This window comes from Mus caroli, unplaced genomic scaffold (genome assembly GCF_978045245.1).
Source record: "Mus caroli unplaced genomic scaffold, Mus_caroli_1 scaffold_8, whole genome shotgun sequence".
NCBI lineage: Eukaryota > Metazoa > Chordata > Mammalia > Rodentia > Muridae > Mus > Mus caroli.
In genome coordinates this window covers 50006616-50031283 of record NW_028227263.1, presented here as the reverse complement: position 1 = coordinate 50031283, position 24668 = coordinate 50006616, and the positions used below count along the sequence as shown (strand labels likewise).

Genomic DNA, 24668 nt, shown 5'->3' with positions numbered 1-24668 from the left:
TAGTCTTGTCACATGTGCTCTTAACATAAATGGGCTTAATGCTCTAGTGGCAGGTTGCAGGACATGGGCAGGGATTGCCTGTAAATCCCACACTGACCAATGCACTAAGTACTATTAAGTCTCTCTCTGCCTCTGCTTTGTATCCAAGAAGAAGAGCTGATAGGAAAAGGGAAACAGACCACTGATGTGACTTAACAATCCAACAAGACAGCCGGGCGTGGTGGCACATGCCTTTGATCCCAGCACACGGGAGACAGGTAAATTTCTGAGTTTGAGGCCAGCCTTGTCTACAAAGTGAGTTCCAGGACAGCCAGAGCTACACAGAGAAACCCTGTCTCAGAAAGAAAGAAGAAAAAGAACAATCCAACAAGACAACACTCTGTGACTCTGACATGTCTCATGGCCTTAAGGTGGGAGATTTTCTTAGAAAAGTAAACTGTGCAAATTGACTCAAGAAAAATGAGAAAGACTTGAAAGGAGAAAGGTTCTATATTCACAGGGCACATTGCTCATCTTACCAGGGGTTCCCTGAGTAGAAATATTGGGAACCCTTTTGTCTCAACAAAAACTATGTAATCAATACCATCGTGTTCTGTGTCTGTGGGGAAGCTGGAAGACTGTAGACCCCGGGGGAGTGATGCATAGAATTGTAGCTTTCTCCCATTTCTCTGTATATAGTAGACTCAGAGACTGCACTGCACTGTGTCTCCATGTAAATATGGGCAGTTAGGATTTATGAATATGCACCAGCCTACTTTCTCTTCTTGAATGAAATTAAGAGACAGACAAAGGGAGAGACAGAAAAGAAACAGAATGCAATATAAAGGTCAGCAACAAATGGATTTGAGATGCTTGGATGGGTCCAGTAGCCATCTTTATAATGACTTGTTCTTCCCATGTTTAATTGTGATATTTAATGGACACCCTTGCATTGCAAGATGACACTTTTAAAGTAAAATTCTCTCCTAATGATGTCTTGCCTCTGCCTCCCGAGTGGGAGCCCTGCCCCTCAGTGGGAAAATCAGCAGAACCTGGAGGACTTTGTCTGGAATTGACATTCTCTTCTGTGATTTCATTTGTTTGCTTGTTTCTTTGTTTGTTTGTTTACTCAGTTTTCACTGAAAAGAAAGTAAAGATGATGTTCAGTTTCAAACATGTACAAATTGCTTTATTTCAATAAAATTAAATCTGTCTCTGTATCTCTTTCTTTCTCTGTCTCTCTGTCTCTCTGTCTCTCTGTCTCTCTCTCTGTCTCTCTCTCTGTCTCTCTCTCTGTCTCTCTCTCTCTCTCTCTCTCTCTCTCTCTCTCTCTCTCTCTCTCTCTCTCTCACACACACACACACACACACACACAATGGGATTATTTTGAAAAAGCTCCAGGTTTAGAGAACTCAACACCAAATGAGAGAAGCCCAGCACCAACTCTCGTTTGTGTGGGGACAAGTTTCCGTTTGCCCCTTTCTAGTCCTGTATGTAACCCTGGGTGCATGTCTTATTCTCTCTGAATCTGAGTTCATAAGAATCCAGTCCAAGCCAGGCGTGGTGGCGCACGCCTTTAATCCCAGCACTCCGGAGGCAGAGGCAGGCGGATTTCTGAGTTCAAGGCCAGCCTGGTCTACAAAGTGAGTGCCAGGACAGCCAGGGCTACACAGAGAAACCCTGTCTCGAAAAACAAAAAAAAAGAATCCAGTCCAGGAAGCAGTTATCACAAAACGGCAGTGCTGGGAGCTTTCTGGCATGGCTGCCTTAGGTGGTTTGGTCTATCAGCCATGCTGCCGACAACTATTCTGAAGTCTTATTAGACTTCTCTATCTTGACTTTTAAGTGACTTGAAACATTTGGATGACATCATAACAGGAAAGTGTTGAGCATCCCAAAACCCCATGCTTACTTCTTGGTTATCTGTGCAATATGGCCCATTTAGTCCTCAAAGCAACCCCATGAGATGGACTTTACTCTCACCTCCATCTTAAAGATGAAGAAACTGTACGAAGACAGTCCAGAGTGTGCCTCAGCCAAAGTCTACCATGGCAGAGACAGGAATGGAACTGAGCAGTCTGCTCTCAGAAAACTTGGCTACCATGGCTTTCTGCATCTAATACAGCCTTGTATCTGACCTGCCTTTGACAATTGTCCTATGATAGCATTTGCACTGCTCACATGCTCCCTGCACTAATCACACACTCTTATATTTACAAAGTCAGAAATTGAGAGTCATGAAGAGACTTAGTCATAGACAATAGGATACCTTAGCCCAGAACCTAGTCCATTCTCTTTATTCCTCGGAACACTGAGGCTCAGTTTCTGCATTCTTGGGAATTGAGATAAGGATGCTTAGCTCAAAAGGGACGAAAAGCACTTAGAAAGGTACCCAGGAACAGTGTCTGCTAAGTGGATGTCACTTGCAAGTTATTGCATTTGGTACTATCAAATGACATTTGCTTCCTTTGTCTGTCTTGAACACAGAAACTCTGAGATGTCTGAGTCCTTCCTATGCACCCTTACAGCAAAATTAATTGATGCCAGATGTGACGGAAAGCACAAGGGTGAAAGTCACTGCACCCAGGTCTATCTACATCTGTGCATGACAGCATCTCCCTCAAATGATACTTGGTTACATGAAATGAGCCTGTGTATTTTGAAAGTGTCTGATTTAGAATTTGCAACAGCAAATATGATTTCCTTCCCCTTCTCTGGTTGTGTTTTTCATGGAACAGAGCCATATATTTTTCTTTCTTTCTGTTTTCTTTTTATGGAAAGCAGACATTGAAAGACATTCTGCTGTAGCTTTTCAGTGGGACATTTCAAGGCAGGTGTGCTGAGGAAGTGTTAACTGAGCACTTCCTATGAGCACAAGGTTGTGTGGATTGCACAAGAAACACAAAACACGACCTTATGACTCAGTGGAATCAGGTCCTGATGGAGGTATAGCTGCCACACAGACAGGGGGCTAGAACCCCCATAGACCACCAGATAGCTCCTAACTCTTCAGGTCTGCATTAGGCAGGGCTCTGCAGAGACTCAGAACCAAGAGGCTAGTAGATTAAAGGAAGAGAAGTATAAAGAGATTACTCGTGTAATTAATGGAAGTGAAAAGTCTCACCAGCTGCCAGCAGGCACAGAGAAACCAGTAGTGTTGACACCAGCCAAGCCCAAAGGCCTATGAACTCACAGCATGCACATCCCAGAAGAGATAAGTGGCCAGCAGCCAAAAAGATGGTTCTCCCAGCTTGAGCTCCTTGCTTCCCCTCTATTCAGACCCTCAAGGACTGGCCAATGCCCACTCATACCAAGCTCCATCTTGACTCAGTCTACAGAGTCTCCTCCACAAAACACCTTTGCCTTCATCCCCAGAACCACCTAGCTAGACATCTAGTAGATCAGTCAAGTCAATTCATAAAACCAGGCATTCGTGTCCAGTTCCAGGCCAGGGACAGCTTTCTAGGAAGAATTTGTTTGCAAGTAGGTTGAACAATCCAATCCAGACGACACTCCTAAACTGTTAGCTGCATATTAATCTGCAGGGACTAATATCATAACATAATTAGTGCAGCAGTGCTCCCAACTTAATTGAAAATGCTGCATATGAGGGGCAGTTAATGAGAAATGCAGGGTCTGATGATTCAGAACTGCAGAGACTTGGCGGTGTAGCGGGTGTAGCTGGGAAGTGTTGGATTTATTTCCTTTTGCTATTCTCTTTGTACATCTGGACAGGAAGGGTCTGAAAGGAGTTGCTAACTGTATGTATGGTGAGCGAGCTTTGATTATCTGGATGTCCCTCAGCTATTTGGAACACAGCAGAGAGCCAGCCAAGCAGGAAGCAAAAAAAAAAAAAAAAGTCTCTGCACCGACAAAACACATTTTAATTTGTTCATACAACAGTCTTTTCACATTTCTGATAAGAAATCCTCTCAGCCCGCCCCATCAAAATTAATGTTTACATTATCCACAATGTTAGTAAGCCAGGTGATCTGATTTCTGAGTCCTTAGCAGAGCAGCAGCTGCACATCCCAGCAGGGGTGGAGGCACCTACAGGGATGCTTGGCTCTGCATCTCCATCCAGTCTCAGGAGGGCTTTAAGGCACAAGGTTATATTTTGGGTATAGGGAAAACAAAGATATAAGAATCTCCGCTCATATGTAGTCTGTGGGAAGGGAAGACATGATTTAATCTAGTTCTGGCTAGTTTAAACAGAAAAGGATTTAAAGGAAACTATTGGGGTACTTACACATTTTCTTAAAATAAAAACACTTAAAATGTTTTCATTTGTTAACGTATTTCTTTAACTATGTATGTACGAATGTATGTATATAAATACATACATATGTATGTATATATGTGGGAGGGGGCACTTGTGCCATGGTATGCATTTGGAGACCAGAGAAAAACTTGTAGGAGTCACTTCTCTCCATTGGCCTTGTAGGTCCTGGGGATCAAACTCAGGTCATCAGACTTGGCAGCAAATGTCTCTGCCTCCTGAGCCATCTCGTTGATTGGCTCTTTGTGGATTGTCTTGTTTTATTTTGTTTGTTTTAACTTGACCACTTTCAAGGAATGGCAGGGCCAAAGATTGGCTACCACAGGACAGGAAGGCCCCAGCATGGCAAAGTATCCCTCTTGCCCTAAGTCTTTGACATTTAAATTGGAGAACCCAAACCATGAAGTTTCAGATGAGTGGTCATCTCTACCAGTGTGCTGGAGGGAAGGTCCCTGAGAGCAATATCCAGCTATAAGGAAAGCATCTATCCTGAGCTATCTGGTGGGAGGAATCTGTAGTTTCCCATGTCCAGACTGTTCGGAACACACAGGAAGTTGAGGTGGATGTGGAAAGAGTAAGTAATGTCTACTACAAATGTGGACATGAGATGAGAGTCAAGTCCTATTGACATGAGATGAGAGTCAAGTCCTATTGAAGTTTCATTCCAGGTCTAACCTGCTGTTGGACAGGAATACAGTGAAGGGGACACAAAATAACACCTGAGTGCCAGTAGTCAGGGAGGAACTCACAGCATGAGCAGAGTAAACAGAAACTTCAAAGATGCAAGAAGGAGGATGAGTCCATTTAAGAGTGACTTAGGTTACAGAGGCATCACTGTCGAACGCATGAAGGGAAGAGCTGGGCAACAGTGGAGATTGTACTTAGGACACTTGGTGGAGGACAGACAGCTCCAAAAAGCTGTTGAAGATGTTCCGAGATTACCATGTGACTTTCCCCTTGCTTGTAGAGCTCCAGCACCCAGCTGTACAAGAGTTTGTTGCTACAGCCTTTACTCTGCCGTGTTCTCAGGTGATAGAAGGGTTGTGGGAGTACCATAGCCCTGATTCATACTCCTAGAGTAGCAACCAGGGATCTGGATACGAGGAACCCCAAGCATCCTTCTTACAAGGGCAAGTTACCCCAAAGAGAATTGCAGACACTCTCCGAAGATTGCCTCTTGGCTTAGAACAACAGCAGCAGCCTTCTCCCCAGTGTTCAGTGACATACAGAGATGGGTGTGGACCTGGGGACGTTGGGGATCATGGCAGTAATGTGAACAGGTAATCAAGTTCAGCTTTGGGATTTTTCTCTGGGGATGGGGAGGCAGAAACAAAGTCTCCCTTTATGTCCCAGGCTAGCCTGAACCTCACTGTTAGTGCAGAGTGGTCTTGAAGTCAAGGTCCTTTTGCCTCTTTCTCCTAAGTGCTGGGGCTACATGTATGTGACATCACACCTGACTCATCCTTAAAAGAAGTTTTAATTCTTATCTTGGAATTTAGACAGATCTCTGCAAGCTAAATGAAAGTGTGGGGAATAGTCTGGAAGGAGGTAATTGGCCAGAGGGAAAGGTCATTTCCAAAGATCTACAAGCAGATTATTTAACATACCATTCTACTATGTATTTGCACATTTGCATATTCATTTATATTTACATGTTTATGCATCTGTATCTGTGTAGAGGCTGCCATTAAGACTGCTTTCTCCAGCCTCCACTCCCAGGGCTCTGTTCTGTTTTCTTTGCCCTTCCATACTTTGCTGACCTGAGCTCCCCTGGGTCACTCATAGCCATGGTCACGGTCACTGATCACTAGGCTTCCAGCTTCATCACCACAGGTCCTCACCTCAAGTCAGGTAACAAGAACGGAGAGAACCACAGCAGGAACCCTGACTGTCCTCAGCTCCTCATACTTCATGTTATTCACATTGTCCTTTATAGAAGGGACACTTTGGCCTCAGGTGTTAAGCAAGAATGATTGTGGGGAACATTGTCTAGAGCTTCCAGTCTCCTCTTGATGTTGTGATAAGCCCATGACCTCAATGAGCCTTCTATAAGTATGTGTAAATGTGATGTGTGTTTGTGTATACATACTTGTGTGTGTATTCCTTCTCCTGTGGGTGCACATGCGTGAGTGTGTAGGCCAGGGATCAATGTCAGGTGCCTTCCTCTATTGCTCTCCAGCTGATTTTCCAGCTGCACCTGGAACTCATCATTTTGGCTAGGCTGGCTAGTTAATGAGCCCCAGGATCCAGCCTGTCTCCACCACCGCTCCCAGCAACGGGGTAGCAGACATGTGTGCTGTATACAGGTTTTATATGACTGCTGGGGATCCAAACTCAGGTCCCTGCGCTTGTGCAGCAAGTGCTTTATCCAGTGAGTTATCTCCCCAATCTTATCTCTAGAAATCTCAAAGTTACAGCGAATGCTGCTATCTTGCCTAGCCAGTCCTCCTGGCCAGCTGCCCAGAAGAGATCAGGGAGAGCCAACCACATGCTCCGCCAGCAGGGAGGCAGGAAGCAGGCCCACAGTTTCCTAAGGGAAGCACAAGCTTTGGGAAATAAGCAAGCCTCCATTCCCACACAGCAATTATGTGCACAATTACATTTCCAGCAGGTGTCACTTAAGAGGGTGAAACCCATTAACTGTTCAAATGAGAAAGCAAGAAAGGAGTCTCCGAGAACACCCAGGCAAGGTATACTCTGCAACCTAGAGAGGGGACACTCGAGGGCTTCCTCCATGTGTTCCCCCACTCAATCTGAATACTATACTGTGTATCGAAATACATGGGCCTGATGCAAACTAGTGTAGAAATAAAATTTGGCCAGAACAGCCATAACACTTGGGCATAATGTGTGCACACCAACTAGCGAATGAGTATGGATAGCATTGGATGCCTCCCTTCAAGTCCAGAGAGACATCTGAGTCTCTTCATAGCCCGCATCCCCCTCCTCCTCTTCATCCTCCTCTTCCTCCTCCTCACCCTCCTCCTCCTCTTTTTTTGAGGGCATCAAGCACACAGGAAATAACCTATAAGTACATGGTAGGCATTTTTAATAGCAATTTTCTTTTTTTTTTTCTCCATATTGCTTAAATGATGAACTAGATGTTTTGTAGGAACATCTAAGGAGAGAGAGAGAGTTCCAGGCCTGCAAGAACTTGCTTAAGTTGACACTTGCCCTGGAAAGTGACTATGATTGCCCTCATTAACAGATGAAGAGACAGAAGAAAGGAGAAGGACCTCACCCCAGTACGCTTGTTAATGAACTGCAGACCTCGCATTGAACCCAGGCCAGGCTGACTCCAGTGTGTTCTTTGCACTACACTGAGCAGCCTAAGTTGGGACTCATTTCATTACAGAAGTGAAGCAGATGCTCCCTGGTGACGCCATACAGGAGGGGAGTTCAAGGACCAGAGCTTCTTCTGTCCTACTCACTAGAAGGCCTCAGGGCCAAGATGAGACAGAAGGAACTTCCATTTTCTCTGCTCAGGTCAGCCTAGCTTTGATGGTCAAGGAACTGAAAGCTGGAAATGGGGTAAGAAAAGGTCCTGGGCACAGCTGGCAGGCTTGCTTCCTTTCTGACAAAGCCCAGTTCACAATCTCCTTTCTTCAGTCATACTGCCATTAATATGAAGTGGCACAATTGGGTCTATGCCTTGCCAAGCAACAGTAGTTTCTGCACTGTCTAAAATGGGGAGACTGCCTCCTTGTCCAGTCTCTCACCCTTTCCTACCATCACTTACAGGTTCTGACAAGTCCATGTTCTAGTGTGACTATAACCCTTCTGTATTAGTCAGGGTTCTTTAGAGGAACAGAAGTGATAAAGTGTGTATGTGTGTGTGTCTGTTTGTCTGTCTGTCTGTCTGTCTTTGAAGGAAATTTACTAGAGTGGTTTACAGGCTGTGGTCCAGCTTGTCCAAGAGAGGCTGTCTACCAATGGAACATCCAAGAATCCAGTAGTTGTTCAATCAACAAGGTTGGATGTCTCAACTGGTCCTCAGTCAGTATATTCTCCGGTGCTGGAATCCTGAAGAGGTAGACTCTCGGTCCAGCAAAGGAATGAGTTTGCCAGCCAGAGTAAGGACAAGCAGGCAAAGAGCAAAAGCATCCTTCTTCTATGTCCTTTGTATAGTCCATCACCAGAAGGGATGGTCCAGATTAAAGGTGGATCTTCCCACCTCAAAAGATCTGGAGTAAGAGTGGCTCTTCCCATTTCAAATGATTTAATTACGAAAAACAGTTCCTCACAGGTGTACCCAGCTGCTTGGCTGCTTAGGTTTTAGTTAATTCCAGATGTAGTCAGGTTGACACCAAGAACTGCCATCACAGCCACCTTCCCCAAGCCCCTGCCTCTGCTGTCATCTATTCTTTTACACAAGTCTCTTTTGGGTCATTTTTGTTGCTTCCTGTGATACAGTTGAGGGTGAACTTTGTAAACATTTCTTTGTATCCATTCAGCCAGTCATTCAACCTTCCATTCACCCAAGACATAATTACAGGGTGTGAAGATTTACTATGAGGTAGAGTTCATAATTTGAGATGGATACAAAATTCATTAAGAAGTCCAGTCTCCATGTTGAAGAGATGGATCACCACAAAAGGCTACAGGTGAAGGGTAGCCAATGAACAGGCCCCATTCTCCCTGGCAGCCTCTTCTGGGGGAGATGGTTTAACATCTAGGGAACTGTGCTCTTACAGAGTTTTACCTAGCACTATATCTTTGGGCAGCTACCAATATTTGGTTGGGAACCCCACCAGTTTCATACTGCAAGAACAGAGACCAAACCAAAAAGTGCCCTTTTCTACAGGCCTAAAGTAGTCCTGTAGACTATGGGAGGGAACACCAGGGCAGAGAGCTTTCCATTTCTGGTTCCCTGGTCTTATCAAAGCTCCTGAAATCTGCTCTTCAGGTTCTACCCCCCAACCAGATCAATCTATCAAGCCTTGTTTCTGGATGACTAACTTTTTTTAAATATTTTTATTAGGTATTTTCCTCATTTACATTTCCAATGCTATCCCAAAAGTCCCCCATACCCTTCCACTGCCCCACTCCCCTACCCACCCACTCCCACTTTTTGGCCCTGCCATTCCCCTGTACTGGGGCATATAAAGTTTGCATGTCCAATGGGCCTCTCTTTCCAGTGATGGCCGACTAGGCCATCTTTTGATACATATGCAGCTAGAGTCAAGAGCTCCGTCCGGGGTACTGGTTAGTTCATAATGTTGTTCCACCTATAGGGTTGCAGATCCCTTTAGCTCCTTGGGTACTTTCTCTAGCTCCTCCATTGGGGGCCCTGTGATCCATCCAATAGCTGACTGTGAGCATCCACTTCTGTGTTTGCTAGGCCCCGGCATAGTCTGATCAACAATTTTATTCTCCCAAGTACTGCTACTCACAGGTGAGCTGAATCTCACTCAGAGAAATCCATCTTTAGACTTTCTCTGTGGCCACCACTGTGTGTCTGGAATGCTGGCACTCTTCTCTGGAGCTGGGTCAGTCTGTGTGTGAAGAGACGGTCATATGGGATGCACATGAGCCACCTCTGTCTCCTGTGGCTGCTGAGAGCCAGGAACTTGTAGATCATCAACAGGCCAGCTGTCACCTCCTGATCTTCCAGTCAGCTAGAGGAAATGGGAAAAGCCCTCCAGCTGTCCTTTCTGAAGGCAGATGGTGGCCTTGTATTTGGAGCTCGGGCTCAGGGTGGGAGTCATCTGTCATTTGCAAAGGGTTCTTCATCTGAAGAGTCTACCCCAGCTGACCGCCTGGTCCTGCCTTCTCACCTGCCACCTCAGGGTCCCTCGCCAGCTTCTCTTTGGGGTCCTATTCATACATTCACTATATCTGATAAGGCGAGTGTACAGAAGGTGCCCAATAAGTATGCTTTTTAACTAGCTGCCTCCAAATAGATTGTGACTTTTCTATGAATCTGCAGCCATTTGAAGTTGAATTCAAATTTGGAAGTAAGATGACTACTTTAAATATGGTGCTATTTTGCTTTGCCCTGATTTTCATTTATTTGGTTAGTAGAAAAGCTGAGCATTCCCCCACATGTTTATCCACTCAACATACTTGTTGTGTAGTTGGCCTCCTGCCCAAATTATTTATTTCCCTCACATTGGACCCACTTTGCTGAGTGGGTATTAACCTTAATCTACGTTATATCCTACAGATGCAGGTTTTTCAATCCGATGTCCTTTTTACTTATTTTCTTTGTTCTCTGTTGTACAGAATTACAGAGTGGTGTTAATTTTCATTCACATTAAGTTGTATCATCAGTGCCGCACAATCTACACTGAATGTTGGAAGTGAGTCTCCTCAGGCAACACATACTCTTCCTGCCCCAGCAAGCTGGGTGAGCTGAGCAGGTTGAAAAGGGCCACAGAAGTGTTTCCAAATGCAAACCCTTTGTTCCTTATGTCATTGACCCACTGGCTCCTGCACGCAAGTGTGTTGCTCTTAGTTAAAAGGCCAGCCACTTGTGTTAACAGCTCTACTTGATCTTGCTGGAGCTCCCCCTCTCTTCACCTCCTGAGTACTGTTTTCCTTAATCAAATGTCACAGGATCAGAAAACATGAATGGAGGGTCATTGCCTTGCTGATGAGGACCAAAAGTCCTTTCCGAATTGGTTGGGCTTCCCTATGAAACATATGCTGTTGTGCTTGGATCCCTAGGTCTTCTCAGCAGCCCTCTGGCACAGGAGTGGAGGGTTATCTTCCTACAGTATCTGGTGTGGAAAATGAGGCTCAAGGGCTTGGCTCTGTTCCCTACCAGTCAGGCAAAGGCCAGACCTTCCCCCTCTGATGTCAGAACTGCTGTTGTTTTTGCCTTAACATGTTCCTACTATCTGGACATGGAAGTAAGCAGTGTTTTGGTCCTAAACTCAGCTCTAGAAGGAAAATGATCTCCCAACCGCCTGAAGTTGCTAGATTAAATGTCTGGTGACAGTCTCACCTGGGTGCTCCTGCAGGGAGAGCAAGGTGATGTCCAAAAAAAGAAAGAAAGAAAAAAGAAGAAAGAAATAAAGAAAGTGGGAAGGAAGGAAGGAAGGAAGGAAAGAGCAACTGGTGATATCCAGCATGTTGTGGAAAATCTGCAAGAAGTGACTTAACTGGCAGCTTTGCAATCAACTTCTTTGGCTAAGCAGGATCTGTTCTTTTCCAGAACTTCATTATCCAGCAGAGGAAACAGGCAAGCCCAGACCACTCTTAAAAAATGTGGGAAATGCATCAGGCGCTCATGTATTCATTCAGCAGATACTAAGAATTATTTGCTATCTAATGTCCCAGTGTAAAATAATATGAATTATGCTTAACCGTGTCTAGCTTCAAATGGATGAGACTCAAACTGTGATTTATTTATTAAGCTCTGTGCAATTATTGTGGGATGACCCCTAATCTAACTTTCTAATGCTAGACCGACTAATTCCCCAATTGTGCTCCCCAAATACTTGCTGTTAGAATTTTCCTATGTTATTTCTGCTCCAGCAGTCTGGTGACCTGGACAAGAATTTTACTTGGGCACGTGCTGCTGGCCCATCATGACTAATAGAGAGACCTCTTGTTTATCCATCTTCTCCTCTGTGTTTCTCTCTCTCTCTCTTTCTCTCTCTCTCTCTCTCCCTCTCTCTCTCTCTCTCTCTCTCTCTCTCTCTTTCCCCACCCCTCCCTCCCTAATTCCCTCCTTTCTCCGTCCCCTTATGGTCTCTACTTGTGAACCCCAGACTGGTAATTCAAACTCTACCTCATTCTATTCTACCCAGTAATTAGTTATAGCCATTTTTTTAACCAATGGTTTTAAATTGAGAAGTAAGGTTTGCATAACAAAGGCGTAGGTGAGAATTTGCTCCTCTTGGCATAACCAGATCCTGGAGTACAGAATTTAGCATAGAAATTCAAGCAGCACCAGACCAACCCCCAACATCCCAGTAAACACAGCAGACCAAAATCAGGAAGCTTGCAGCAGGGAAGGCCAAACAATTAATAACCATTGTGGTCCACGCACTGAAACCTTGGGGTGGCAGAGTCTCAGGCTTAGAGAAGCACCCTCCATGCAGCACAGAGAAACTGGAATTAAGTTCTACTCTCAAAATGAGGGTTTTTGTGCTATCCTATGACTCTCAATGGGGGGGGGGGCTCAATCCCAGCAGTCAGCAAGAGGGTGGATTGCTTGGTGAAGGAAAGGGTAACAGCATAAGACTGAAAGTCTGAAAGATGTGGGAACTTGATAGCAAGGCTAGAGAAAGTTGTCGAAAACTTCAAGACTCTGTGACACCAGGGCCATATGCTTCCATGACCATGTGCATACCATTGCTGTGAGTCATTATTATGTGAGGGATATTAGCCAGTGGCCTGAGCAAGGGTTCTGACATACTCCTATAGTAACATTTAGACACATAAGAGCATATGTAAGAGTAAGACACCCCTCCTAATCTTCTAGCCTCAAAGAACATCCTAAATGGTGTCCAATAGTGGGTGCATTAGTTCCTGCTTTCTTGCTGCTATGAAGCATCCTAGTTAGGGTTAGTATTGCTGTGATAAAACACCATAACCAAAGCAACTTAGGGGAGGAAAGGGTTAATTTAAATCACACTTTCAAATAACAGTTCATCAAACAGGGCAGGAGTTAATGCAGGGGTCATAGGAGCAGGATGCTGATTGGCTTGCTCTTCGTGGCTTGTTTAGCCTGCTTTCTTATAGAAAGACCACCATCTTCACCAGGATCAGGACAACCAGCACATGGGTGGCACTACCCACAATGGCCTGAGTGCTTCCCCATCAGTCACTCATTAAGAAAAGGCCCTACAGGCTTGCCTTACAGCCCAATCTTATGGAGGTATTTTTTCCCATTGAGGTTCCTTCCTTTCAGATGACTTTAGCTTGTGTCAAGTTGGCAAGCTATTCAGCACAGACTATAACCTAAGAAAAGAAGGGTTTCTATCAGCTGGAGGGGATTCATTCTCCCATGGTAAGGACGGCATAGGAATACTGAATTCCCTATGGTGTGGCGGCTATACAGTGAGGGATATACAGAAGAATATGATGAAAACTGGTGTTGGCTCATGCTCTTTTTATTCAGTCTAGGACCCCAGCCCATGTAATGGAATTTATTTCATTGAAGCTGGGTCTTGCCATTTCAGTAATTCTGTCTAGACTCTCTCTCTCTCTCTCTCTCTCTCTCTCTTTCTCTCTCTCTCTCTGACATACCCAGAGGTTTGTTTCTTAAGAGATTCTATACTCCGTCAAGTTTCTGATCAGCATTAACCATTAGGTGGGAACACCCTGCAATGACCTTTTCATTGTTCTCCGGGCTATCAAAGAGCATCTGAAGAACTGGCCCAACCAAGAGGAACTTAAGGACATGTGAGGACTAAATTGAATTAGGCATCATGGCTGGGGATCCAGGAAGAGAAGGAGCATTAGATATAAACCCTGGAAAGCTGAATAAGCTATAGGTGTTAGTTAAAATAATTTCCCTGCTTTGGTTCATCATCTGTAACAAATGCAGCATAGTAATAGGAAAATTCACTATAAGGAATGGGGAATTCTCTGTACTGTCTGCATAGTATTTTTGAAACCTATCACTTCAGAAATTCTTTTTTTTTAAGATTTATTTATTGTTATATGTAAGTATGCTGTAGCTGTCGTCACACACACCAGAAGAAGGCATCAGATCTCATTATAGATGGTTATGAGCCACCATGTAGTTGCTGGGATTTGAACTCAGGACCTTCAGAAGAGCAGTCAGTGCTCTTAACTGCTGAGCCATCTCTCCAGTCTGACTTCAGAAATTCTTATTTTAAACATGTAAAACATGTATTATATTAATAATGTTTGGGTGTATTTTTTTAAGTAAAGGGGGGAATATATGTAAAACACACATCCCTCCTTGTTTTTCTTGTTTTTCCTATCATTGGGAAGAGCTCTTTCTCTTCTGTCTTGGTCTCTCCTCTGTCCATGATTTTCAGCTTTACCAGGAGAGAACTGGCGGGTGTCCACCTGGGTGGGCCTGGGAGGGCTGAGCAGGTGGGTAAGGAGTCTGAGCTAGAGAGGAAGTCTGTGTTGGAGTCTCAGCCTCGGTTTCCTCCCTGGGGCTAGTTTCCAGGAAAGTGACTATGCAGTGGTTCATTAACAGCCCTGATGTCCCACACCTGGTGGTCCTTTCACTTCCACTGGAGGACATGGAGCCCAGACACTTGGATCAGTCAATAAAAAGGCCACCTGTGACCAAGGCTTGAGCAGAGTAGAAAGCAAATGTGTCCCAAGATCCCAGAACCTCTGCGAATGGTGGGAAGCTGACCTCTGCTGTGAACCTGCCACCCAGAGGACTTGCTCATGTAGAGAGCTGGCTGGGGGTTTGTGCCTTGTTTCTGTTGTCTGGTTGTTTGTTTGTTGATTGTTTTTTGGTTTTTTACTTTGTTTTGTTTTTTCCCTTCCGTCCCAGCTGTTATCTATCTGCTTATACATACTTTAAAAAAATACATTTCAATACTTCTTTACTAACAAAGGCTGTATTGTCTATTAGCGGTCATGCCAACATGCCATTTCTGCTGAGTTGTCTTTGCTAAACTGTCATTGGTTCCATTAAACTCCAGGCTCCCCTGAACTAAAGCAGGACAGCCTGACCTCCCTCAAGAGTTTGTGTGTCACGATGGAACTTACTGGCATTCAGTGGCTTAATAAATGGTTGACTTTCCCCATGTTCATTTACCAGAAAGAGTCATATTTAACTCTCTCTTCCTCTCTTCCTCTCTTCCTCTCTCTCTCTCTCTCTCTCTCTCTCTCTCTCTCTCTCTCTCTCTCTCTCTTTTCAGACACACACACACACACACACACACACACACACACACACGTAAAGACTTGACTGTATGTCTTTACCTTTCTTCCTGCAGAGCTTCCCCCTCATCCCCTGCATGCCTCAGCTACAGCTCATTTCCTCACGGACCTGCCCTCTAGCCAGTCCCATAGTGAGCTCCCCAGCTCAGCCCAAACCCTGACCTTGGTGAACATCAACACATTCTCACCAAGAGTTCCCAAGCACCAGCCACCTGCACATTTTCTCGGTACTTTTATCAGCTCAGGTCCAGGCAAGAAAACAGAAACCATCCCAGGTGTTTCAGCCAAGGGAATCTAATCCAGGAAATCCATTGCAGAATTGAGGAAATGGCTAAGAAACAGTCCAGGGATCAGCTGCGGTGGGCAATCCCTCTCACTTCTAGGCTAGAAGGACGGTGAGGAGGGACCAGTCAGCAAAAATCAGGAGGAGCTAGAACCACTTTGCAGAGTGCCTCTCAGGCCCTGAGACAACAGAGGGTATGTGGTTACTGCTGGACATGTTATCTAAGACGAAGCAAAACAAGGAGGAAGCAAGACCCTGGCTGCTCAGGGACTTTCATAGCCAAACCTGTCCAGGATCCTTTGAGCTAGGGGAGACCGAGAAAACCTATTCTCCCTCCAATAGAGCAGGGCAGAGAATGGCAGTATGGAAAATAAATCAGGAGCCAAAAGCCAAGTAGTTACAATGGCTGTTCAGACTTCTCAGCTAGCTGTACCCATTGGCTTTATCCAGTGCTGAACTGGACCCCTTCATTCCTGAAAACTGATCTTTTCTGATTTCTCTGATCGTGACAGCTGCCTTCTGATAAAGGCCTCCTGTTCCTATGCAATCCCCTGAGATCAGGATTTCCCTTCACGCTGGGGAAGGGGCAATGACCCTGTCCCACCACACACTGGAATCAATAATTCTGACTCGTGTATGTAGCTGCAGTCCCAACTCCTTTAGAGAAGATGGTGCCTCTTTTCTTTCATGGACTCCTCCAGGTATAATGGTTCTATTTGTCCTTACCACCGTGGCAGCCTCCAGAGCTAAGCTAGACCTTGAACAATTATCTTTTGATGTACAATATTACACTCATCACTCCGACCCCACGAACCAGGCACAATATGCTGGCAAGAGCCCCATTCGGGAGCTATTGGGGGAAAACTAGCGGACTGCATCAGGGGCTTCACTTCCTGTCCAGGAAGGGTAATCAGTCCCACCCTTTCAGCTTTGTGAGAGCATTTCCCTCCTCTGCTAACTAAGAGCCCTTACTGCCGGCACAAGAGCTCTGGACAGTGCTGGATGAGAAAAGGAAAAATCCAAAGACAGAACAGAGGAAGAAACGAAGGCCCTTCAGTTGCTGCAGCCAAGGAAACAGGAAATCTGAGAAAGGCTTTATGCCTGCCTTTTTTGTTTTGCTTTGGAGCATTGCAAGAACCCAGGCACACAATTGTGTTTGGATTGGGAAGGAAAAAAGCATAACTTCGCGGAAGAAAATCCTTTCCAATTTTGTTCTGGCTGTTAGGTGGATTAAAGGAAGCTGAGAGAGGAGTGGATTGTGCACGGCAGCAGCATCCAGGCAGGGCCCATCCCTCTCTGCCTGGGATGTGCTAGGACAGCATCTGTAGCAGTGGGATTTCCCGTGGGATTCTGTCTCCATCCTGATAGATTCAGCATCAGGTGGAATCGTGTGTGTCACTTTTTCTTCACTTTAATATCAATGGTAATTATTAAATATTAATAGCAGTATTTACAACAAAATGACTCCCCACAATCTCACAGAACGCAAGAACTAGTTGGATGATCCTGCTGGAGACAAGGAAGTACAGTAGAGTTAGGATGGAGTACTAATCCTGCAGAGTTTGTCCTGTGCTGTGGGCGGCTCCAGTCTGGTTCTCTTGAGCTGTGTGCTCTTTTCTCTATTGCAGACTTAGGATATTACCATGATAAAATATGTGATAAAATCAACTTAAGTAGAGTAGGATTAATTTTTGCTCACAGTTAGAGCATATAGTTTGGTGGCTCTCAACCTTCTTAATGATGTAACCCTTTCATACAGTTGCTCACGTTGTGGTGACCCCCAACCATAGAATTATCTTGTTGCTACTTCCCAACTGAGATCTGCTACCTTTATGAGTTGTGGTATAAATATCTAACATGCAGGGTATCTGATATATGACCCCAAATGGGTTTCGACCCACAGGTTGAGAACCACTGATAGCAAGCACATCATGGCAGGAAAGGCAGGGTGGTGAGAACTTGAGGCATCTGGCTGCATTATGTCGACTCTCTGGATGCTGAGAGAGTGGAACACTGAGGCTCAGGTCACTTTCTCCCTTTATGCAATCTGAAGTTTGAGCCCACGGGATGCTACTGCCCACATTTAGAATGTGTCTTTCTACCTCAATTAACTCAATCCAGACAGTCGCTCACAGAGGTCTCCATGGTGATTCTTCATCCTGTCACATTGATATCAAGATTAACTCTTTTATTCATTGTGTGAGTTTCTGAGGGCGGTTGTACCAAACAGTAACAGGAATAGGACAAGCAACAGGCGTTTATTTATTCACAGTCATGGAGACAAAAAGTCTCAGGTCAAAGTGACAGCAGACCTAGGCTTCCCTGAAGATGCTGTAACGGAGAATAACCTGTTCATGCTTCTCTCCTGACTTCTGGAAATGGCTTGACCTGTGATGACATAAGTCGCATTGTCATAGGCTGTTATCCCATGCACACATCTATCTGCCTCTGTGCCAACATTATCCCCCTTTCTAAGGACACCAGTTTACCCAGATGATATAGTTCTATCTATTTTGATTAGGAATAAAAAGGCCTATTTCCCACTAGGGTTTGGATTATAGTATATCTACTGTAAAGGACACATAGTTGACCTTCTCTCTTTTGGGACCCTGCAATAGCACATCTTCTCAGCCATTACAGACAGACAGACAGACAGACACACAGTTGTATTTGGGCAGCAAACCTATAGGAACTCTTGCAATTCATGGCATGCCATGGCTGACATTGTTAACAAGCCGTGCATACATGTCAGAACTACCAGAAAGGAAATAGAATAGAAAAATTGGCTACTATCTCCAGACAAGAAGATGGCAGATGAGATCTAGCCTTCTTTCCACAGCTGGTTTTGCCCACAGAGGCCCTGCATAAAAGCCTCTCACTCCCTCACAAATGAGGACATCCAGTTAAATATTCATAGAGCTGAGAACTACATATGTATTTAGGAAAATATATATGCACATACATATATATAACAAAATTAAAGAAAATGAGGCCATAAAATAATAAAATAAATTCATAGGGAGATTGCATAAAGCCATCTGCTGCCTTTATTATCCCCACCCTGGGACCCCATGCATTTAAAATATACAAGTGCTCACCCTAAAACTTTCCATCATAGCAATATGATGGAGCATCTGAGTTGGTTGACATTCAAGATTGATGGCAGAAAGGAAGTCAGGTGAGAGAGGAGGCATGTAAGCAAGCACAGGGCTCTTACCTACATCTGTCCCAAGCAGGACAATACAGAATGGCTCACGTTACTGCCATACCCTTTGGAGAAGGTGCCATTCTGGATTTGAGAGAGAATCTGTCTGTGAATTTATATATTTTTGTGTCTGTTTACTCTCTGATCTGAACATTGAATCACCAGCAACTGCAGCTACCATAATAAGAATGATATAATCTGCTTCACTCAGTCTAGAGAGATAGGCTTCAAAGTCAGTACTGCAAGTGAACTGCGGAATGTAGTATGCCTTCTCTTCTTCTGTTGACTTGAAAATTTAATGAACCTGTTTTTTCCAGAGACAGAGAAAGAGAACTTTTACTGAGCATTCATCCTGGTGCTGCACTGGCCTAGGCTGACCCACATGCTCAGCAGAGTGTTTAGATTTAGTTTGGAGGCTCTGTACTTCCTCAGTCAGGTTTTGTAGGCTCCCCTACTCTCAATCTAATCTGATTCTGGGCAAAGAGCTTGGAGAATTGGCGATATTAAGAGGTTATCAAATGGGATGGCATGTGTAATTGGCTTGGATTAGAAATCAAAGCTCCCAGCATAGCAAAAAGGTGGGAAATTGTGAGCTAATGATTTAGACAGTAACAAGCTGGTTTCCTGGACTATCACTTGTATTCTGGAAGGTCTACTTCAAAACAGACTGGTGCTAGGAAATCTCATAAGGGCTGAAGATTGTGCAGCTTGGTTGGGTCTCAGAAATCAGGCATCTAATATGGAAGGAGGATGCACAGATAAGCTTGGAATCCAGAAATGGTGGCCATTGCAGAGGAGCATCCAGAGCTGCAGGAAAGAAAGATGAAACGTTAAACAAGTGCAGGGCTCTGGTCATGCAGGTGAGGCCATAACTGTGAACATCTCAGTAGGGCTGCAGAACTTTCTTCCTCCCCACGCCCATTTCTTCAGCTGGGTTGAAGCTCGGTCACCTTAAGTCTCTGCCATGATCTAATACCCAGCAGAAGCGACTCCAGGAAGGAAGCGCACTTGTCCGGCTTACAGTTTGAGGGAACAGTCTCCCAGAGCTAGGAAGGCCTGGGGGCAGGAGCCTGAGGGCAGCTGGTCACATCGCATCTGCTGTCAGGAAGGGGAGGGAGACAGTACAGATGCTCAGCTTGCTTTCTCCCTTGTATTCACTCTGTCACTCCAGCCCACGGAATGGTGCTACCCGAAATTAAGGTGGGTCTACCCACATGAACTAGATCCTTCACAGGTGTGTCCAAGGAACTGTATCCTAGCTCGTGCTAGATCCTGCCAGATTTAATTAATATTCACCACTACATCATCCTTGCTAAGGAGTTAGCAATTCCCAGAATGTCTTGTATTAAAAGACAAAAAGTGCACCTTAGTGCCTAAGGCAGGAGGATTGTCATGAGTTTGAGGCCAGCCTAAGCTATACAATGAGTCTTTTTCTAAAAATAAATAAATAGATAAATAGACAGATAGGTAAACCAGAGGAGCTATTGTGCTGCCTATTGTTAGTCTGTGGCACTCATTATTTTCGCCTCCATTTAATGAGGATACATAAGAAGCTAGGAGATTGGCTTCAGGCAAGGGAGCTGGTGTTGCTCCAGGAGGGCTCAGGGATGAGCTCACTGTTCAGGGAGGATTGCCTGGAGGACTCCCCATGCACTTGGAGCATCTGTTAAACTTAATGTCACTGTGACAAAATACCCAAGAAAGTCAAGGAAAGTCAAAGAAAGTCGACTCATTTTGTCTCATAGTTCAGAAGTTTCAGACCAATGACAGGTGGAGCCAATGCTTTGGGCCAAAATAGTGAGCTAGTGCATCCATGAGCAAGGTCGGACTGGTGCCCTTGTAGATTCTGTCTCGCACTTGAGTCTCGGTGTGTACAACAGACCTTACTTGGGCTTTCAGAGCCCACTGCTTCAGTGATCACAGCTTTGGCTGTGAGAGGAGAGTGCACACTCTTTGACTGTGAGGACACTGCTCCCCTTCCCCCATGGTGTGACTAAGGACAATGGCTGTCATTTGGGACCAAGGGACAGTTTATCGTTTTGGTCTATGGTCCTTTAGGGGAGAGAATAACAGGAGCCAAGTGCTCTCTGTCAGGATGGCCCCTAAGATGATGGAGCCACAAACATCCTGGGGCATGCAGAATTGGACACATGAACAGAAGCTGGGGTGTTAAGTGGACACGTTGTGTACAGGGTCAGAACATGCTTCCAAGCACACTTGCAAAGGAACAAACAGGTTGGGAGCATGTCTCCCCGGTTAGCTAGCTGAGATTTGGGGGAAGGCAGCCTAGAGCCTCCACAGCCTCCCTCCCTCACCAGCAAGTCAGAGAGGATAATGCTTGCTTCCTGCAGCTACTTAGAAGACTCACAGAGATCCAAATGCCTAACAGTCAGCCAAATGCCTAGCAGATAAAAAGGAGCTTCCTCTCCTAACTGCCTCCTCTTCAGACTCTTCACCTGTCTGTAGCATATCTCCAATAAAATCACATCTCTTCTCAAAAGCCCTCTTGGCCTCCTATTGCTAAGCAGTGCTTGCACATCTGACTTAGTCCTCGGGATCCTGCCTGTTGAAGCTCTCAGATCCTGTGTTATAATGGCTGCTGCCCGGTATATAACCACACTGAGGGATGAGTGCATGTGTTTGCCCTTTCTTCTCTTCCCGTACTTTTACTCCCTTGCTTGGAGAACCCTGTTCTCTCTCTATGCTGTAGCCTATCCTGGGTCAGACTGAATTCACGTGCTCTATTAAATTCCACCCCCCCCCTCAGTTTGTCAGTCAAGGAGACCCTCTGATTCCTGTCTTCACTTATGCTTTATCTGTATCTCTTATGGAACTGCTGGGACATCAAATTTTTTTGTGGTCAAACCTTGTTTTCATTGCCTATGAAGTTTCTAGAGTCAGGATTTTGTCCTCAGATAATCCACCCAGCATCAGGCTCATCAAATGAATGAAAGAATAAATGAATAAATGAATAATGAATGAATGAGTGACATCCATTCCTAACTAGACCTTCCTTCAATGGAATGCTATCACTTTTTCAGCCATTTATACGCGCTGGTTGTTTTCTGTCAACTTGACACAAACGTAGACATGTTTAGGAAGAGAGACTCTTCATTGAGACAAGGCCTCCATAAGATTGGCCCATAGGCAATTTTATGAGGTATAGTTTGGGTTATTAATGATATAGGAGGGCACAGATCACTGAGAGCAGGTTCACCCCTGGGAAGGTGGCTCCTGGGTTGTTTATGGAAGCAAGATGAGAATACCATGAGGAGAAACCCAGTAAGTAGCACTCACCCTTAGACTCTGCCTTTCTTCCTGCCTTCAGGTTCTGCTCTGACGTTCTTTATGACAGACTATATTCTGTAAACTGAAATAAACCCTTTCCTCTCCAAGTTACTTTTGGTTATGGTGTTTATCACAACAATAGAAAGCAAACTAGCATTGAACAAGCATGAATGGTTTGGTTTCATGAACAGTCATTGTGATGTGGACTGAAAACTGAGAATGCAATAACAAAAGAGGTTGCTCTCAGTGAGGCCTTAGCCATGGTGAAGGCAGGAAAGGCATAGAAAGGGCAGTCCTGTGGCTTCTTCCAGTTGTGAAGCCAAGGCACATAGCTTTGGCCTGCAGCCTTTGTGAGCTTAGTGGAATCTTATAATCTGACAAGTGTTCCATCACATATCATCTGCCCACATCAGTGAATGTGACCAGTATTCCAACTGGATCCTTAGGAACAAACCCAACAGATCTAGATCCTAAAAGCCATAAGTCATTTGGGATAGGTCCTGACACAGACACCAGGCATGCTTTACCTTGCCCATGAGCTGAGCAGAACAAGTTAAGTTCCTGATCTCTTAGAAGCCTCAGGGGATGATATTCTCATGAACAAGGTCTTGTAAATAGGAACTGAGTCCTTGCTGGTTAGTTTTGGTCAACCTAACAGGTTAGAGTCACCCAGGAAAATGGAACCTCAGTTGAAGAATTGCCTCCATCATATTGGCTTATGAACATATTTGTGAAGCAATTTCTACACTAGTGATTGATAAGTGGGCCTATCCCACTGTAAGCAGTGCTACCCCTGGGCTGTATCAGAAATTGGGGTGAGTAAGCTTCTATGCCTTATGCTTCAGTTCCTGCTTCCAAGTTCCTGGCCCGAGTTCATGTCTTGGTTTCCTTCAGTATTGGATTGTAAGCTATAAGATGAAATAAACATTTTCCTCCCCAAGTTGTCTTGATCATAGTGGTTGTCACAGAAAGTGAAAGCAAAGGATAAAGTCCCAGAGCCATTTGAGAGGCATAGAATGAGAGTCATATCGTAACTTAGTATATCAGCTTTATATCAGCTTTATCTCTCTCTCTCTCTCTGTGTGTGTGTGTGTGTTCAAGTGTTCCTTGTCATAGTGTTCTTATGTGTGCAGGTGCACAGATGCACATGTGTGTAAAGGTCAGAGGTCAGTCTCGGTTGTTGCTCCTCGGCTGCTTTCCAGTTTTTGTTTGAGTCATAGTTGCTCATTGATGTGGAACTTCTCACCAAGTTGGTTAGGCCAGCCAGTTTCCAGGGGTTGGCCTGCCTCTGCCCCCGTATTCATTGCTGCTACGATCACAGATTCATGATGCCAGACCTGTGTGTGTGTGTGTGTGTGTGTGTGTGTGTGTGTGTGTGTGTGTAGGTAGGTAGGTAGATAGGCAGGAAGACAAGGAAAGCAAGTAGGAGTAAGGTAGACAGACAGATAGATTTTAGATATCCAAACTTAGTCCTTCAAGTAATTGGGCAAATGCTTTAGGGACTGGGCCATCTCCTCAGCCCTCTAATTTGGTTTAGAAGAAGTTTTTTTGTTGTTGTTTTGGTTTGGTTTGGTTTTTAGTTTTTCCTCCAGATTTATTTTCATTATTCTGTAGCAGGTCATGAGGTCAGTAGATCTTGGCCCTGGAGAGGATGGGAGTCCCTGCACTTGGGCAGAGCCTGGAAATGCGCCTGCCTCATAGCTACTCTCTCCTTAGAATAATTAGAATTTACAGTAGAGAAACATCTGAGACACAGGGAGAGTTGGCAAATTTTCACACTTACAAGATTTTTGTTTTTAATGGGAATTACCAGTAATTCCTCACCTTATAAGAGACAATAATGACTTCTTAGCAGGGTTCCAAGGTATATTTGGCAAATATGTATTCAGGGAACGTCTCAAATAATGGCTTGGGAACAAAACTCAGATAAATTAAGTGTCTTGACACCCAGCTCTTTGCCTGAAAGCTCTTTCTGCAGAGGATGCTCCAGAGTGTCTGTTATAGTGCGTGGACCTGCAGTTCTCCAGGGTCTGTGTTCAGATTCCAATTTCTTTTGCTGAAATCACCCAAGGCAAATGACTTAAAACATTGTAGCCTCTCCCTTCTTTATCAATGGGGTGTAATTTCTTGCACTCATTTGACAATTTATTGTGTAAGGATAGCAGTGGGTGCTGAAGAGTCAAATTCATAGACTTTGAATTCTAGGAAAAGAAAAAATTTCTCATGCTACCCAGATCAGAGACCTTCCTTCCTTCCTTCCTTCCTTCCTTCCTTCCTTCCTTCCTTCCTTCCTTCCTTCCTTCCTTCCTTCCTTCCTTCCTTCCTCTCTCTCTCTCTCTCTCTCTCTCTCTCTCTCTCTCTCTCTCTCTCTCTCTCTCTCTCCCCCCCCCCTCTCTCCCTCACATTCGAAAATAACTTTATTTGGTCTAGGGTGCTGGCCAGAGTCCCCTTAGAGCACTCTCTAACAGTGACAATGTCTCCAATCTGTACATCCATGAAACGGAGACAGGTGCACAGACATGTTCTTGTGACACTTCTCAAAATAATTGTATCTTCAAATATAATGGAGATAGTCCCAGCAGATGACAATGGTCCTCTGCATCTTCATCTTTGTCATAACACCAGACAGGATCTGACCTCAGATGGAGACATTACCAGTGAAAGGGTATTTCTTGTCTAGGGAGGTACCCTCCATGGCCTCTTTGGGCGTCTTGAAGCCTAGACCAACGTTTTGTAGTACTGAGGGAGGTTTTCATTGCTGGTTTCTCCCAGCAAAACACACTTCTTATTTTGAATAATTGTAG

At 44.7% G+C, this 24668-nt stretch overlaps 1 protein-coding gene across 2 annotated transcripts in view; it reads left to right on the top strand.

Moving 5' to 3' along the window:
• The window catches only part of Tenm4 (teneurin transmembrane protein 4), a 703400-nt gene that overhangs the window by 191690 nt on the left and 487042 nt on the right, over positions 1-24668 (top strand). The gene's annotated exons all lie outside the window — the stretch shown is intronic.